Source organism: Thunnus thynnus, chromosome 23 (assembly GCF_963924715.1).
Source record: "Thunnus thynnus chromosome 23, fThuThy2.1, whole genome shotgun sequence".
In the NCBI taxonomy this organism is placed as follows: Eukaryota; Metazoa; Chordata; class Actinopteri; order Scombriformes; family Scombridae; genus Thunnus; species Thunnus thynnus.
The window spans coordinates 22236719-22254661 of record NC_089539.1 but is presented as its reverse complement, the minus strand read 5'-3'; the positions used below and the strand labels follow the sequence as shown (position 1 = coordinate 22254661).

Below are 17943 nucleotides of genomic sequence, written 5' to 3'. Positions count from 1 at the left end.
TTTTTAGCAGCAGAATGAAGATACCCCCTTTTTTTAATTAAACGTTTATTATCTGGTGGCGCTTCTGTCTGTGTTCAAGAAGTTTTTTGGCACCAGTTGCTCTCCCATCTTTTCACCACATGTTTGTCCTCGTCACATCTGTTTTCTTATTCAAATGTCATATTACTGTCCGTTTTTTATTGCTTTATCCCAGAAGCTACCCACCGAGGGATTCTTCTTTAACTTCGACCACCCAGTAATGTTTTCTTGGCAGTTTTTCTCTTCTTTGCACTGCACTGCGGGGAGCCTATACGCCGTCAGGTATGTTACTGTCTTCGGGTTATGAGCTTTTTAAATTACAAAATACAACATGAATGTGGCTGCCAGAGCTCTTATAAATGACCACAGCAGTTTTCTAGCTTCTGTTTTCTAGGTTTTTTTTTTCCTCTCTCTTTATTTACATGCTTTTAGCAGAGTCACTGTACGTCTTATCCAGTCATGCCATATATTTTCAGAATAAGCTGAGCTACTGAATCATGCAATTTAAAATAGTTTTTGCCTGTATGTACAACATATTTACAACGCAGGACAAATATCTGTATATGAATGGAAAGAGGAGAGACTTATAGTGAATATAAGACTCCAACCGAGAGCCTGTATTTGTCTATATTTTAGCAGTTCCTGTTTGCAGTGTAACCACGGCAACTATCACTGGATTACCTTAATACAAGCTTGGAGTTATAAAGACTTTCTTTTTGTCGATATATCATATATATATGTGTGTGCATCATGTCTGTGTGTTCAGATTTGACTGAGTTATGACTGACAAGAACAAATCATTTATACTTTACAGTTTTATGCTTTTCCTGCACTTCCAGGAAGCAACTGGTTTATGAATTATTTCCATAAAAAAGGAAAATCATTTAACAAACTCTTGAAACTTGCTGAAGAACTCCATCAAGTCTTGAACAGAGCTGCGTATTGTGCTGATACAGCATCCGAGTCTCTATAAAGGTACCAAAATGATACTTTTTATATCTTACTTTAAGAAACTTTTACTTTCCTTTCTCATTGGATACTGTAAATATCACCGTTTGTAAGATTGGATTTTTTTTTTTTTCTCTTCAAGCACTTCATTGCAAAACAGAGAATCGGTCTTTCGATTGATTTGCTCTTTCCTGTGTGTAAATACACACTCACACACACACACACACACACTCACACAAACTCCCAGGGAGACGTCTGCTCGATAGCTTGCAGATTTTTCAGAAGGTTAGTAAAAAAAAAAAAAAAAACAGTAAAGGAAAGATGGAGGTCAGTGAAGATCTTTCATTTGTTGTGGAGTAAAGATGAGACGAGGAAGATGAGCTGAGGGCCGAAGGAGAAGAACAGAGGAGGAGAGGGTCAGCGGAGATTGTTGTTTGAAGACCTCTCTGCCCCGGGAGGGAAACAGACGAGGGGGGGGGGGGGGGTCCCAACATGAAAAGTCAAGAGTGAGAGAGAGAGGAAGGTGACGAGTGACCGGGAGGTGAGAGAAAGCAGCACGGTGACCGCTGTGTAGTAGCTGCAGACCCCTCGAGAGAGGCCGAAAACACGCTTCATAAAATATGAATAAAATATGATCCGACGTGGGATTTTTGGCACTGAAGAGTCTCAGAGGTTACAGCAAGAGCTGCAATAAATAACAGAATAATAAAAAAAAACAATCCTGTGGGTGGAAACAGCAAGAGCAAAGACAGAAAGACACAACATCACCGTGCAGAAGGACTGAAGCAGACGCCTCGCAGGTTTCAATACTTCAGATTAATATGTGTCATGTTAATTATACACATATGATAATATCGTGTAAATAATCCAGCGCCTCTTAAATCATTGCCGTTTCTTTCTGCTCTTCTGTGTATCTTTTGTTTATCAGTTCATCTTGTCGCCTTTTTAACCCATAAGAACCCCGGACACATTTCTCCTTAAAGGAACATTATGGGGAATATAAAACAGACCAAATGGACCACAAGGAACACATTTCTGATTTTTTTTTTTTGAAATTCAATATCAATTTGTTCAAGAAATGTGGTCAGAACAGGTTAAATGTAATACAGGACGTCTTATTAAAGCATCAGGATTGTTAAATGGGTTGAAACTTAACTTTTAGTAACAAAAAGCTTTTTTAAAATTAGCTAGTTCTGTCACATTTGCTGACCAGGTGCACCACACTGCCATTTTGGAAGTGATGTCACAGATTCACACATTGTCATATGACTTGTTAAAATCAAGGATAAAGCTGTACAAGGAATTTTCCAGAACATTGAAAGGGTTGGTGTGGGTTCTTATGGGTTAATATCAAGCAGCAACCTCCGGGGCTGTAAAATGAAGCCAATGCGGAAGTGCCAAAAAACTGCAATTCCTCGAATGACCACTAGAGGCTCCAAAAGCGAGTCAATCCCCATAGACCCCCATGTTAAAATACCCAACTTTACAGCAGAAATAAACATGTTTACAGCCTGGTACAAAAAACGGTTTTGGTCTCTGTAGCTAATTTCCTCTTTCATGACAACTGTACGGTGGGTGAATTTTTTTATAACTCACCCGTTTAAATTTTATTAAGCTGTAAAGTTATGCATAATGAAAGACATGGCTGCTTTGAGTGACAGTAATATCCAACATCCAATAAGTGTAACAGTTCTTTTTGTACGCTGTTCTACAGTTATGGTTACAGCTTCTCTGTCTCCATCTCCCTATACTCGTATTTTGAGTGTAATTAATTTACCAGAAAAGACACAAAACACACAATAACCTCTAAAATATGTACAAAAATGTGTATCAGCTGCATAAAAATGAAAAAAGTCTAATTATTTCCATTTTTGAATATATTGTGAGTCACTTCAGTGAAACTATTTAAAGTTAAAATAATGGTTTTAAATGTAAAAAAGTAAAAACATGAGATTGAAGATGATTGTTTGTTTGACTCAAGCTGTTGTTTAAAATATTTGACTGTTATCGTGTTGATGTATCGACGAGGTTATTTAAATATTGTATCCAATGAGCCACCGCGGTGATAAAAAGAGTGGAAAGCAGTGAGAAGCATCTCTTTAATAAGCAGAAGTCACAGCTGCATTATTGAGAAGATTTCAGCTGGAATATGAAGTGAGTTAGACAGAAAAGCACCACGGGGTCTTTTAATATAAAGTTTCTCCTTCATTTCTCCTCTACAACTTGGCAGGAGATAACAGCTGGATATTAGTTTCCTGCTGAGGATTTCATATATCATATCATTACCGCACTTTGTTATCTGACTATTATCTTTAATATGGACTATTACATCATATCTCACACACAGTAACAAACTCTGTGATGAGCTGCTTTCTCATCTTTCTCTCTTCCCTCCGTTTCTCTAACAGAGTCCGACACAGTCTGAATAACAGCTGTGGAAGTTGAGATTATATTCCAGACCTTCAAAAATATGAGTTTTGTGGCAACAAAAATCCCAAATATTCCACATATTCTGATATTTCCACAGCGTATTAAGTCTCAATGTGGTGGCGACTCTGAAACTCTCCCAGTAAACTAAATTTAAGTGAAGAATAACTTGACCAGGATGATATTAGTTCTGGCTCTAGTAACAGTAGTCAGTCTATCTTGTAACATATTTAATGGATTGCTATTAAAGTTAAGATATTCATGGTTTCCAGAGGATAAATCCTGATGTTCCCTCCAGCGCCACCAGGAAGTTTTGTGGTTTCGCTTGAAACAACCGTTAGATGGATGGCCGTCATGTATGTCGACCTAAAGATGAATTGTAATAACTTTGATGATCCTCTCACTTCTCATTTTGCGCCGCAAATAGGTCAAAATTTTTAATTTGTCCAATTAAAACTTTGTTTTATGTCCAAATACCTGCAAAAAATAATGTCATCCACTTCAGCTGTACTTTGTGTTTAGTGCTAACTAGCTAATGTTAGCAACATGCTAATATAAGGTTGTGTCAGAAATCATTAAAATCTATTTATTGTCCACATTTCTGTTTGAACATCTGTATTCTGAGTAAATTTATCGACTTTATGGCCCCTAAATAATTCCTCAATAGAATCCATAATGCAATGTGTCGCATTTTATAGATGCAAAAAAATGGCTGTTGCACGACTCTACAGCTGACAGCGATGATGCAAAATGATGATGATGGTCAGTAAGTGTCTGACATCTCTACGTCTCGCTAATGAGTTAAAGGAACAGTTCACGATTTTTGAAGTCTTCCCTAAAAGATTGATGCATGTTTTGTCTTGCTGTAATCATTCCTCCTTACAATGTCAGTGAAGAGTTTATCTTATCTAAAGCTGCTAATATGAAGCTTCAGTCGTCCGAATGAGTCAAATCAAGCAGATATCTTTGCATGTTACAGTCCTTTTAGTGCCAGCGGAAGGATCGTAATAAAAAGAGGGAATTTGGCACTAAAAGGACTGTTTGGATTTTCTGTTGGTGGTACTGGTGTACCATCTATCTATCCAACTATCCAGGTGAACTTCAACACAACAAAACTATTTGTTTCAAACAAAATCTCTATTTCACTGAAGATACTTATTTTAGAGTTCAATGAATAATCTCCAATGTATTTATTATATAAGACAGAAGTAAAAGCGTTTAAACAGTCACATTTGTGAGTACTGCAGACTCATATTTTCTCACTGAAACTACTAAATCAAGTCAAATTTACTGTTTAATTCCAGTAAAAGTGATAAACACACAGAAAAATGTCCTAATTACCCACATTAATTCATCACAGGTCAAACTGGTCTGAGTAACAGTGATGAGTTTACATAGATGAATGTGAATAAAGGGCACAATTCAAAGTTCTTCAACATTTTTTTGTTGCTAATGATGTTTTTTTTTTTGCAACAGTTCACCAGAAGAAGCAGTCTAAAGATTAAAAAGCCCACAGAGTGTTTATCTCTGCCAAGCCTGGACTTGACTCTAAATCTGTTGTTTTTAAGTTTTTCTAAATATTCAACTATGAACTGTAGTTCTTTGAAAAGTGCCCTACTTTAACCAAATATCTCTGGATCTGCACCAGAAATTGTTCACTTGTACTTCAGCCAACAGCTAATCTTTCTTTACAGATTTCATTGAAATCTGTAAAGTCTGTGAGATATTCTGCTAATTAGCAAACAGAAACAATAAGGAGAGAACTGGAAGTGGTTTAATGCAACTCAAGAGTGTTTTTTTAAAGAAAAATCTTAATAAAAGGCTTAAGATACATGATAAGTGTTTATATTCCTGCATGTCGACCTCTGTCTGTCTGGTCTCAAGATCCCCCCCTCCCCCCATCCACCACCCTCCTCTTCTTCTTCTTCTTCTTCTTTTTCTTCTTCTCTGCCATCTGCTGTTTTCTCTCCTATCATCCCTCCTGCCATCACTTCCATTCTGTACTTTTCTGATAACAAACCAGAACTTTTCTCTTTTTTCTTCCTCCTTTTACACTTGAGTGATCCAAGGCTGCAGTCTTCTCACTAACTTCACCGTTATCTCTTGGTTTACTTGTGTTTTTTTTTTTTTTAACTTCCCCTCTCAGCTTGCTCAATTCAAGGCTTTTATCTCCCTGATAGAGTGAGTCCATGTCTCCATCCAACTGTCTTACAAATTCAAAAAAAACCCTAGAAATTTTGCAGAAAAACTAAATGTCAGTTTGTTTTTATTTCTGTACTTCACCTACGATGCGAGTTTCAGGCTCATATAAGATAAAAAACATGTGATTAGTGCTGATAACTTCCTGCTGTAATGTAGGTGGAGGGAGGCTGATACTAAGGTTGTAGAGCCTTGCAGAGGAGCCAAAGTACATATCGTTCCCACATCTTAATGATGCACCATGCAGCCCTGCACAAAGATGAACTGCTGGTCCAATTTCCTGTCAGAAGGCCTGTTTGAAACCATAAATTGTTTATAAAAAAAAAAAAGAGTCATGCCGACATCTCCAGCCTCAAAGAGCACATCGATACCCAGCTCAGACCTGATTGCAATCATTCTGGTTTTGTTTCTTCTTTGCAGTGAGAGACGTCTTGCTGTTTCTAGTCAGTACATCTCCGTCAATCACTTGTGTTCTAACAAGCTACACATGATAGCTATCAACAGCAGCTTGGTTCAGGCCATCAGAAACAGTACTAGTAACTGGTGAGACCGTGAAATCAATCAGCTGAAAGACTTTATTTTTGTTGGCGTCTGCCCGATTCGCAGGTTCATCCTTCAAGCAGCAGCTACCACAGTTTGAAGCTGAAGTATCAACAGCTGCTAGATGCTCCAACTGACTCTTATTCAAAAAGCATCAACTTCTCTCTAGAAATACTGGATCAATCATTGTTTTCAACGAGTCGTTCTGGTCTCAATCTGTAAGTTCAGGCCCTCTAATAAGTGTGCTGGTGGTCATTGAGGAAATTAGATTGAAGACTAGTAGCTTTGATGTCTGCCGTGTGGGCGTTGATTGACAGCTGTGATTGACAGATGGCTCACCTGCTGCTCTTCCCGACTCCGGGACTCACACTGAGTTGGACTGTTGTTGCAATATTTCACTTTAATCAATCAATTCAATCAGTTTTTATTTATATAGCGCCAAATCACAACAAAAGTCATCTCAGGGCACTTTTCACATAGCACAGGTCTAGACCGTACTCTTTAATTTACAGAGACCCAATAATTCCCCCATTAGCAGCACTTGGCGACAGCGGTAAGGAAAAACTCCCCTTTAACGGGTAGAAACCTCAAGCAGAACCCGGCTCTTGGTGGGCGGCCATCTGCCTTGACCGGTGTGGTTGAATGTTACTTGATTATGACACCTGCCCTGTTAGCACAATTTAGCTGAAGTAGCTAACGTTAGCCCAAGTGCGCACCACTTGGCATTCCCAGTAAACTAGCGTTAGCTTAGCTCTTAGATAGCGGTGTGTGTTTCCAGAGCGTGAAAGGCAACACCCTGCACTCTTCATCTAGAAGGTTCTGGCTCCAAATGGAAAAGATGGCGCCGACCATAAGCTGCAACTCCGGGCTTCAAACCGGCTCCAATGAAACCTCACACCTCGCTACGTCAATCTTTATATAAAGGCTGTGGTATGAATCCTTAAGCCTTTAGATGTGGTCAGATGACATGTCATACAACCTTCATCTCATGCATACCTTTCTTTTCATCTTCACTAGCATCTGTACTTCAGTGAATTTAAGTACAGAACACGTCAACAAGCCAACAAAATACAGTCTGAGGTCAAAATTTACTTACAGTGTATGAGCAAACATTTATGTCATTAATCCTACACCTTCTATACTGTATGTTCATTGAAAGATATTCCAAAAAAAAACACTTGAAACAAACAAACAAACACACAATTACATCACCAGAACAAACAAAACTCCAGGTTTTTATTCATTTTCTAGCACAGAGCGACCTGTATTGTAAATTTATAAAATTATATATCATGTAGCCACTTTGTAACTATAAAAACACTGGAGCTATAAATAACATGCTGTGTATTGACTGTGTGTGTGTGTGTGTGTGTTATGAACTTTTCAACTGTGTGAGGTGAGTGTGTGTCTCGACTAACCAATTGTGTGTGAGAGAGGAGGAACTGGTCATTTTCTCGGGCCTCTATCTGATCTATCGTCTTGAGAGGTGGAACAGGAGCTGTTCCTGACAGACACACACACACACACACACACACACACACACACACACACACACACAAAGCAGAAAGTCAAAATCCAATTATGGAAGTAGCTGGAGGAAAAGATTACCACGCTCTCTCTCATTGGTTGCAATTCCTATTTTTCTCGTCTCTCTCCTGCTCCTCCGTGCTTTTCTCTCACACTTTTTCTTCTGGACTCTTTTATTATTGTCTACTTGTATCTCTGCCTCCAACATCCAATGTCTTTTTTTTTCCCCTTCCATTTTGTTTCTTTATGCCATTCTCCTTCAGTCTGCCTTCGCCATCAGATAGCGAGAGAGACCTAAGAGTCTCTGAAGCGAGTGAAAGGGGAAGATTTGGAAACCAGCAGACGATGAGGTAAGAATAGAAGGGCAATGAGACAAGACAGGGGGAGAAAAAAGTGTTCATAAGTTCATAAGAGGGTTTTTAAAAAAGTGTTTGACAGAGCTGATACAAGATCAGAGTTTTTTCCATTTAACGCAAAGAATCAAAGTTGTGTCGTTCGTTTACAGTCTTTGCACACCTGTAAATAGAAAGGTGTGTAGGAGATGCTGTAAAGCAAATAGCTCAAAACAAACAATCGACTCCTTCATTGATGAAGGTCGCTTCCTGCATTCTGTCTTGCAATCAATTTTTTTGTCTTGAACTATAGTTTGTCCACAAGAAAATGTCCTGATCAGTATATATATTTGATAAATATTAGTCTTTGATAGCCAAATTTGAGGAATCCTTGTCAAAAATGTTTTGATTATGCAATAAATTTATGCTAAAAAATAAATATTGTTGGATATATTGTTACAGCATCTAATTCTTTAAACTCTGGATATTGGTAATCAGCCACAGTAATATAAAATTGGTTGATTTTATTTTCTTTATGCTCTACAATTTATTGTTATTATAGTTTAATTAGTTTTACTTAATGTGTCTTTTATTGGGTTTTGGGTTTTTTTATTGGGTTATTTTGAAAAGTGCTTTATCTTTTTTGTGATTACAACATTCTTGCTACCAAAAAAAAAGATTAATTTCTTTCAGAATTTTATTTGTGACTGAGTGAAAAAAGCTCTTAAAGGGAAAATTCACCGCTTTAAATATGATGAGTTCTTAAAACTAGGTCACCTATTTAGTAGAAATGTGTAATTATTTTTTTAATTGGTGCCCTATGACTTAAGAAAACTGAGGAAAAAAAGGCTGCAGATTCCACATATAGCTCTTAAAGGAGAATCCTACAACAACCACGATGCATTGCGTGTGTCTCGTCCAATCATCTACTCAGCTTGCGAGTACAGAGACAAAGTTAGTGACAGCAGCTTTACATCTCTTTACTGAGGCCTTTTTTTCTCCCCACTTACAAAACATTTTTCCTCAGCGAGTCCGGATACATCGTATGAATGTGCAAGGATCATAAAAACAAATGGCGTGCTGGAGTCAGTTATGCGGATCATTGCAAACTTACAGAGTGCAGCACACAAGCCCGCCGGCGCAGGTGGACAGTAAAAACATCCCAGTCTGTCGTCTACATTTCAGCTCGTTTATGTTTCTTTTATTGTTTGGACAACGTGAGGCTGGCAGTCACTGATGTTCTGTTATGTATACAGAGTTAAAGTCTGATGTAATATTCTGTCAAAAAAACAAAATCACGTTTACCAAAAAAACACCAAAGTTTGTTGAAGCCCACCATTTTCATTCTGTCACGAATACGAATACATTATTAAAGCACAAATAGTGTTTTTTTTGTTTTTTTTAACAAATATTTGTTTCATACAAATATTTTAAAAAAATATTTGTTTTCAGGAAGAAAAATAAACCATGTCAAATACCAGAGTGCAGGTCGGTTACATCACTATCTCAGTGTCTCTCCTCTGCTCCGCTGTGACGTCTATCAGCAGGTCTCAACGAGGGGAGTCACATCCACCTGCTACATGACGCACATTTCCTAATTTGGACATCACTCCCAGAGTAGGGGGCGTTCCCCAGAGATAAAGCTGAACTACGCTTCATAAACACTTATTGTAACACTTTAATTTTCTAAAATTAAAAGCGTAATAAAAAGAAAAACAGGATTTTTAAGCCTCTGTCCACTTTTATTCGAATACAAATACAAATAATTTTGCTGCCTCAACAAATACAGATACAAATACTGGGCTCTCTGCACATCCCTAGTACCTAAAGTACAGCCCAAAGATGCTACAAGATTTGTTCATGTGCATTTTTGTTGTACAGTGCTAATAATGTTCAGAGGCAACATTAACTTGCATTAGCTCCATTTTGATATCCAATTTTCAAATAGATAAAAGCAAAAAATATTTAAAACATCATATTAAAACCTTGGTTACCATAGCTACAAATGATGACATGACAGCTAGTGGTTGCCGGTTGTCACTGTAATACAATGAGAGAGTTTTCTAGATGCGCAGCAGTCAGAAAGAGCAACTCGCAGATCAAGTGATGCACATCCTTAGTCACCAGTCAATGCTGCAACGCTACCCCGGCTGTGGCGTCTCTCTCTCGGCTGCGGTTGTAACGTAGCTCCGGTGGTCGCCGCTTCGTCCTCCACACTCTGCTGTGTGATTCCACGGCTCTATATCGGCCTCATAAGTTGTAATAGTGGCACCACATCTCTCCTCCAACATTATACTGTAAAGCTAGTTGTGTTGGATGAATCACGGAGAATATTAGCAGCTTAGCTTAGTTTAGCTGCAGCTGTAATGTCGCTCCGGTCTGGTTGTTGACTCTACTGTTTGTGATATTCCGTCTTGTATCATGAAACTAGTTTTCTTCCAAATATGCTGATGTTTTAATGTATTTAGAAGTATGATATTGCAGTGTCTACTTTCCTCTATCGCCAGCGTAACATGGTAGGTGGAGTGTTTTGGGAAACCCACTACGGAAAAGGAAGGAAACGTAGTTTGTAGTCTAACAAAGATGGCCAAAGTCCACTGGATGACGTGTTTTGTGTCATCTGGTGGACTTTTGCCAGCAAATGAGCAGGAAGCTCTGTGTGCAGGAGACATGTTCATTTGCATAAACTACCCACATTGTCGTGATACGATGCTGGTTGAAAATCGGCAAAGTTCCCCAGTAAAGGTCAGGCTGGACCATATTGACAAAAATCAAATAACCACAGACGACCAGTGTACTATAAAGAAAATCTACAATAAATTTTCAATCAATCAAACTGGATCAACCATCATATCAGAGGTGGACCACACATAAGGGTTTTTAATAAAAGTACAACACCAGCCCGGTATATATCGGTTTCATCTCAACTCCCATAGGTGTTCTTATTTAATTTACTTTCCATCACCAACCTCCACTTACCCTCTCTCACCTTGCAACCTTATCATTCCCTCTCATATACTCTCTGTCTTTGCACCGTTTTCTCTCCTTTTCACCCTGTCGAACTCTCATACTTATTCACTCTGGGTTTAATTTCGTATTGTCTCTTACCTGTCCTTGCCCTTTCTTTCCATCTCGCCCCTTCGCTTTCGCTTATCTCTCACCATCTTTCTCGCTCGGTTTCTGAATCTCATTCCACCTCCTCCTCCTCCTCCTGCTCCCTTCATTCCTCTCTCAGGTTACCTTCGTAGGAAACAGATCGAGGGTTGGAGATGGGAATGTGAGATAAGAAGGTGATAGACAAGTCAGATGGAAAGATATAGAGGAGGAGGAGGAGGAGAGGCTGCTGGGAGGAGGATTTTCAAAGATAGAATTTTTTTTTCTTTTCTGTTTTCCCACAAGGAAAGCAGCATTAATATGAAATATCCACTCCCTATGAGGTGTCACATGGGACATAATTCACCTTTACTGGGCTCAAATAGATTTTTTATCTCTTACAGTCCTGATATACAGTTTGTCTCAGAGGCTTTAACATTCAAATTAAAGCACACACACACTTCAGAAATGGTTTTATTATCACTGCTGTGATGTTTAATGCTGAATTAGTTTCACATATAATTAAGGCTCTGAGGAATTTGAATCAAAAAACACTTTTAAATAAAAAGGATCTGTTGTACAAATCTTTTTTTTTTTGGAAAATATTGATTTGGGGATACAAGTGTAGGATTTTATATCGACCTTTTTATCTGATCAAAGAGTGAACAGTGGTTTAATATTTCAACACTGAAAACCTCCCTTCATTTAATCGCTTATTCCTCAGTGAGGTCACTTCTAGTTAACGGACACTTTTTTTTTTAGCAAGTATCTGAACACAGATCTCAGACTGCAAGCTGAGCTTTTTGTGAAATAAAAAAATATATACTTCTAAGAGAGACTGACAGTGCATTAATGTTTTTAAGGGGCTCTACTGGAATATTTTTGCATGATTTACAGTTAAAAACTCCTTATTTATCTTCTGCTGGCTCTTTATGCAGCCCCTCAGTTCAGCCTCTGTCTGAAACAGGCCGTTTTAGCTCCTGTCTCTTTAAGGCCCGCCTCCTGATGAGCGTGCTCTGTTCTGATTGGTCAGCTTCAGGAGCTTCCTCTGGCTCCGGAGGCTACGTAAACAAACTATAGCAGCAGGATTTTACTTATTTTTCTCGTTTTTTACTCAAAATGGAAACTTCTCAAATTCATCCGTACATGTTCAAGCCTGAATCAGATCTGAAATATGTAAGTGGACAACGTGAACAAGCTTAGCAACAAGCTTAGCAACAAAGGCTAACCAACAGACAGCCATTTGTGGGCATGTGCGAACAATCTGACGTCATACAGAGGAGGAAGTAGAGGTAACATTACAAACAAAGCATTTAGAGAGGATGAAGCCCTGACTTTTGACTTGCAGGCAGCATTTTTACATACATTCACCTCAGATTTTGGAACTTTGACCATCATAAGTATAAAAATTACAAAAAGCATGATATGTCTCCTATAAAAGACTCAGCAGTTTTTAGATGTTGACAGAGTGAACCCATGTTTCATCTTCCCATATGATAGTAAAACTGCATGAATTGCTATGAGCCAGAGAGACGACTGTACCGCACACTAGTAGACCAATAAGAGATAAAAATTAAAGGATATTTGATATATCAGGAGCTTCACACAAGTAGGAAGAATGAGGAGGCTCCAAAAATGACCACGCTGACACGTAGGTTTCTGAAAGCTTGTTTGAGACGGTCAACTTAACTGCTCCATCATCTAGTAGTTAACATACAGTAACTTACAGTATTCAACGAGGATTTAAACCAATTTTAAATGATAGCTCAAATTCTTCATGCACAAAGTTTGAGACTTTGAACTCTAGAGGGCACTATAGGGGTGTGTTTAATCACCAAAAAGTTAATTTTAAGTTTTTGTTTTTGAGTTTACAAAGACTCTGCCCCTGTTTCTTGTCTTTCTGCACTTTGCACTGTTGAATAAAGGCAAAAATTACAACATAGATATATTAAAAATCCTGTTTTCTTTGCTGTTCCTGGTTTTTTTGTTGTTGAACTGTTAAATATGTTAGTTATGTATGTTATGACAGTAGTAGTATGACAATTGTTTGCACTAATTTAATGCTTGAATCTCTCTCACTGCCACTACTGAAACATCTTCATTGTATATGAGGAAGTTTTTAAAAAGCAGAGTGAACAAAGAAGCAGAGAATAACCCTAAATGTAGTGATTACCAACAGAATGTCGTTATTGTATATAATCCACAAAAATAGGTCAAGGTCAAAGCACCAAATGATTGTCCGTTAACAGCCAGGAGGAGCACGGAGACGCTCATTTCCTGTTGAGTCGACTGCCAACAACTTCCTTTTCTCCTCCGTATCTGAGGAATCTTTCTCAGAGGGGGTCACGACCTCTGGAGGAGAGAAACTGTGAGGAAACTCCCGCTGCTTGTAACAACACGGGTTACAAGTTTTATCGGCCCGCTGCGGAGATAAAAGTTCCCTCTTAAACTGATTGTATCGCATACAGATTTATGGGAAAACTTTTAAATCAGAAATTATTACATCATAAGACTTGTCACTTCTTGTTTTTTCTCTATAAACATTACAGATAAAACACTTATTTTAATGATTTTGTATTCAAGTATCTGGCACGAACCCGCATGTTGTGTAATAGTTGTGTTTTCATGGTCGTGCCAGAAGTTTTAAAACATTAATGGTGCTGCAGGTGTCTCACCTTTTTCCTGTTTATCAACCGCAGGTGAAACTTCATCGTTTCCTCCTCTATAACTCTATATGTGATAATAAACAGATAATAGTTTGAACAGTGTTGCTGTGTTTGGACTTGACACATGACAGAAACAACACATGTGAAACTGTCATTACAAGTGTCCTGTTTACATGTAAACACTAAGATTAAGGTTAATTAAGGGGAAAAACATATAATATAACTACAGTCTGCGTCTGATTTTCTGCGTCTGATCTTCACTTTTCAAGATCTTTATCTTGATGAAACTTGCTGCATAACTGACGTGAAAAAAGGTTAAACAGTTTCTGAGTTACTTCAGAAATGTGTTGTTCTTTGTTGTTTGGTCTGTGATGTTTATGTTTACCTGAGCTGCAACAATTAGTTGATGAATTGATTATTCTATTGACAGATAATTAATTGGCAACAATTTTGATAATCAAGTAGTTGTTTAGCTAATTTTTCAAGCAAAAATGCCAAATATTTGCTGGTTTAAAGCTCTTAATCTGAGAGTTTGTTGCTTACATTACTGTAAATTTAATATTTTGGGGTTTTGTACTAGTTGGTTGGATAAAATACTGTATGATATCTTAGGAAATCTACTTAAACTACAGGAAGTTGTGTATTTTTCACTGTTTTCTGATGTTTCATTGATTAAATGATTAACTGATGAATCGTGTAAATAATCAGCAGATTGATCTATAATGAAAATAATCATTAGTAGTCTTCACTACCTGATTATATGATGAAAAACACTTTGAATCTTGCTATTGATCCAGTGTTGTCTGTCTCTCCTGCATCATCAAAAAGGCAAAAATCCTGAATGACAAAGCAGATATGTGGAAGTTCATGAACCATAAACTAAAACACTTCTGGATTGGTGTTTGTAGAAATAAATTTTAAGGGAACTTTTAAAAAAAAAAAGGAAATATGTAATATGTATATTTACAAAAACTAATGATTGCAGTGAGGAGACTGGGTCAAAGTAAATACTCACAGAATGTAACATAGCAGATGGCACAAACACGTATAACGCTCCCTGAAAATCTGCTCTGATCAGAAGAGTATGAAAAAAAACTTTCATCTTAGCAGAAAGACGAGTAAAAGGCAACAGAAGATGCACATCTAAGAGATGATTAGTGAAAAAATGATTTAAATAACGTGTAATGTTTACAGATTTGAGAGAAAACGGGATAATGAAGAAAACATTTAAAGAGGAAAATGGTGCATTTACACATCTATGACTTCTTTATTATGATGTAAACGTCTGGTTTTCTTGTTGTATTTATGTTCCTGTTTGTGTGCAGCGATGCAGAAAGCAGATCTTTGCTTTCTATGACATCCATTAAACTTCCTCTGTAGGGATCCATCTCACTCGATTGATTAGACTTGATGGGTGAGCTTCTGAATTAAAACTATTAATCCTCCCCTTCTGACTTTTTCTTCCCCAAAATACACAACTTGCACCTCTTCGCTGTCGAACTTTAAAATAACTTTTCACACAGTTACAGTTGTGTATTAAATCTCCCTCTGGATGTCAGAAGGACTGAGGTTATAAACTCCGCAGGAGGGAAAATCGACTCTTTTTGTGTCACGGTGAAGTTTGTTAAAGAGAATTTTTGAGAATGGAAACAACGTCTGAGAGGTCAAAGGTCACAGAGGCTGTCTGGGACTCAGCAGGCGTCTTTTCTCTTCCGCTAAACTGCCGTTTGACATATCTGACATCAAGAATGTCTCCGTTGTGAGTGTTTTGTCTCTCTGTCTTTATTTCTGTCTCCTTGTCCGTCAGTTTGCTGCGACCGAAGACAGAAAGATCAGTGTGTGTGTGTGTGTGTGTGTGTCTGGCAGCGCTCTACAGGGATTCAGGACTATCTTCCTGAAATTTATAATGACAAAATGACAGCCAGAGCTGACAGGCCAGCCACAACACACACACACACTAGAATATATATATATATATATATACACACAAAACCACACACGCAGTCCGTTCTACTGATACAGCTGCCATTTCTTATCACTTAAGTTGTCTGACAGCCGGGGTAAAAAGAGACAGATGGAAAGAGAGACTGATAGCAATAAATACCGAAGAGGAAGACGACGCTGAATGACGGACAGAGAAAATGGAGAGATTAATAGAGAACTGATAGAGAGATAAACGTTGAGGAAAAAGAGGAAGAGAACAGCAGATATGAGAGAGAAGTGAGAGTTTTTCCTTCATCTTTCATCATCTTGGATGTTTGAGGATGATAAATACAGGAAATCATAGCTAAACTGAGCCTTTAACCACAATTAATAAAGGTTTTAAAGTCCTTCTAGAGGCTGCGTTGTTTGTGACAACCCACAAGACAAAAGTGGTGGAAAGAAAACTGCATCTAAACTCAAAGCAAACACGATACGGACACAAATTCACACTTCAATTAAAGGCGAAGATGCATCTTTGAGGGGAAAATGTTGGTGTCAATCTGATGATTTATGACTCCACTTCATGATCATACAGAGACAAGAGGACAGTTTCTGAATCTGCTTCTATCTACAGCTGAGATCTGTGCAGTCGATACGTCGGCTACTTGTGGAAAATAAACACAGACCGCACAATCAGTCTGTCAGGTTTAAGCAAATGAGGTGATGAATGATATAAAGTCATAGCAACAGTGGGGACAAAGAGGGCAGCACTGGAGGGAAGGTCATGGAGGAACATTAGATATCGCAGGGTAACGTCATTGCATAGTGACTCCTGTTGAAATATATAAACCAGACACAAACTGAACTGTCAATCGCCCCTGAAACAACTTGTTAAACTAAACATCTCACAGCACAAACAGTTTTTTTTTTAACTTTTTCAGTCTCTTATCTGTGCATTTTGTTGACCGGCGGAGAGGGAATGCAGTCCTGCACCGATCACTGACAGATCCATTCATCAACAATGAGCGTTAGCGCTGGAATCAGCAGGAGGCTAATTACTCCCCAATGCTTCCTTATACGCTGTTCAATGAGCTAATGTGTCCGGAGAACATCAGGAGGCTTTTCTTAAAACTTGAAGTCCCACTAAGAAACATCCACAAAGTGCTGAAAACAGCATCTAACTGATGAAATCCTTTATTTTTTCTTTCACCTCGGACTGTTCGGTTTGTGTTTTGGTAAATCTGGGGAAGATACTCATCACTGGAAACGCTTCATAACGTCATTAGCAGATATTTAATGGTTCATTTTTGAGACATTTTACATAAATGGTGGCACAATTTGGTACAAATTGTAAGAAAAAGATGAAAAAAGTTCATTCAGTTCTTTAAATGACAGAAAATACTCAGTTTTCAGTGTATAGTTTTGACTCAAACTACATATGAGGATTTCTTTAAAAACACTTATAATAATTTTATTTATAAAGCACTTTTCAAGCATAAACATAACATGCTTTCCAGATTAAAACTGACTATAGAATAAAAAAAAATCCATGCAAGTCATGCATGACTTACAAGAAATAGAAACACAAGAGCGCAAATAACAAGAAGCACTGAGCTCATACATAAATACAAGAAATTGCAATTGTGAATTTAAAGAAATCAGATCATATATAAATGATAACTGTTACACTGCAGCTATTTTTAGAAAATTATTTTAAAAAACCTAATATGCCAATGACACACAAAACTACAGACAGGAAACTACGTATTTTCTGTCAGTTAAAAATGTGTTTTTCTTCTTGTTCCTTCAGTTTGATGTTTGAGCTTCACTGTGCAGAATGATGTATGTGCATCAGGCTGTTTTAACATTCATCTGCTGAAAGTGGAAAGTTTCTATCTTTTTCTGTTCATCGAAAAATCAGATTTTATGGGGCGGGTCTAAGGGCAGGATCTGTGACATCACAACTAGTTTGGAGCCAATCGTGGTCCAGTATGCAACTTACACAAGTGTGATGCAGAAACTTGAAGCCTGAACGAACTTTACAGTGAAGGAGGAGACGTCTGGTGTCCAGCAGGAAAACTTAAGATATGAAAAATATTTGCATATTTAAGGTTTCTGGAATTTTTAATGAGGGAGAAGGAGTAGATGTCATTCTAAGGAGAAAATAATTCAACTTTTTTTGTGGAAAAGTGGTAAGTATGGAAAGAATTTTATATATATCTTAAAACATGTTTAGAAGGGATCTTTAAAGGATTGTTATGAGTCAAATT

General features: G+C 37.8%; 1 protein-coding gene across 4 annotated transcripts in view; it reads right to left on the bottom strand.

Annotated features, from left to right (window-relative positions):
- The window catches only part of LOC137176124 (plexin-B2-like), a 206942-nt gene that overhangs the window by 87702 nt on the left and 101297 nt on the right, over nt 1-17943 (bottom strand). Inside the window, exon 1 of one of the 4 annotated variants that reach the window (XM_067582194.1) lies at nt 11100-11201. The exons of 2 other annotated variants lie outside the window; for them this stretch is intronic. The gene's annotated coding sequence lies outside the window, so the exon portion shown is untranslated. Of the gene's footprint in view, nt 1-7550; nt 7605-11099; nt 11202-17943 lie in introns of those variants that run through there. One more of the 4 variants, XM_067582195.1, reaches the window with a different exon arrangement.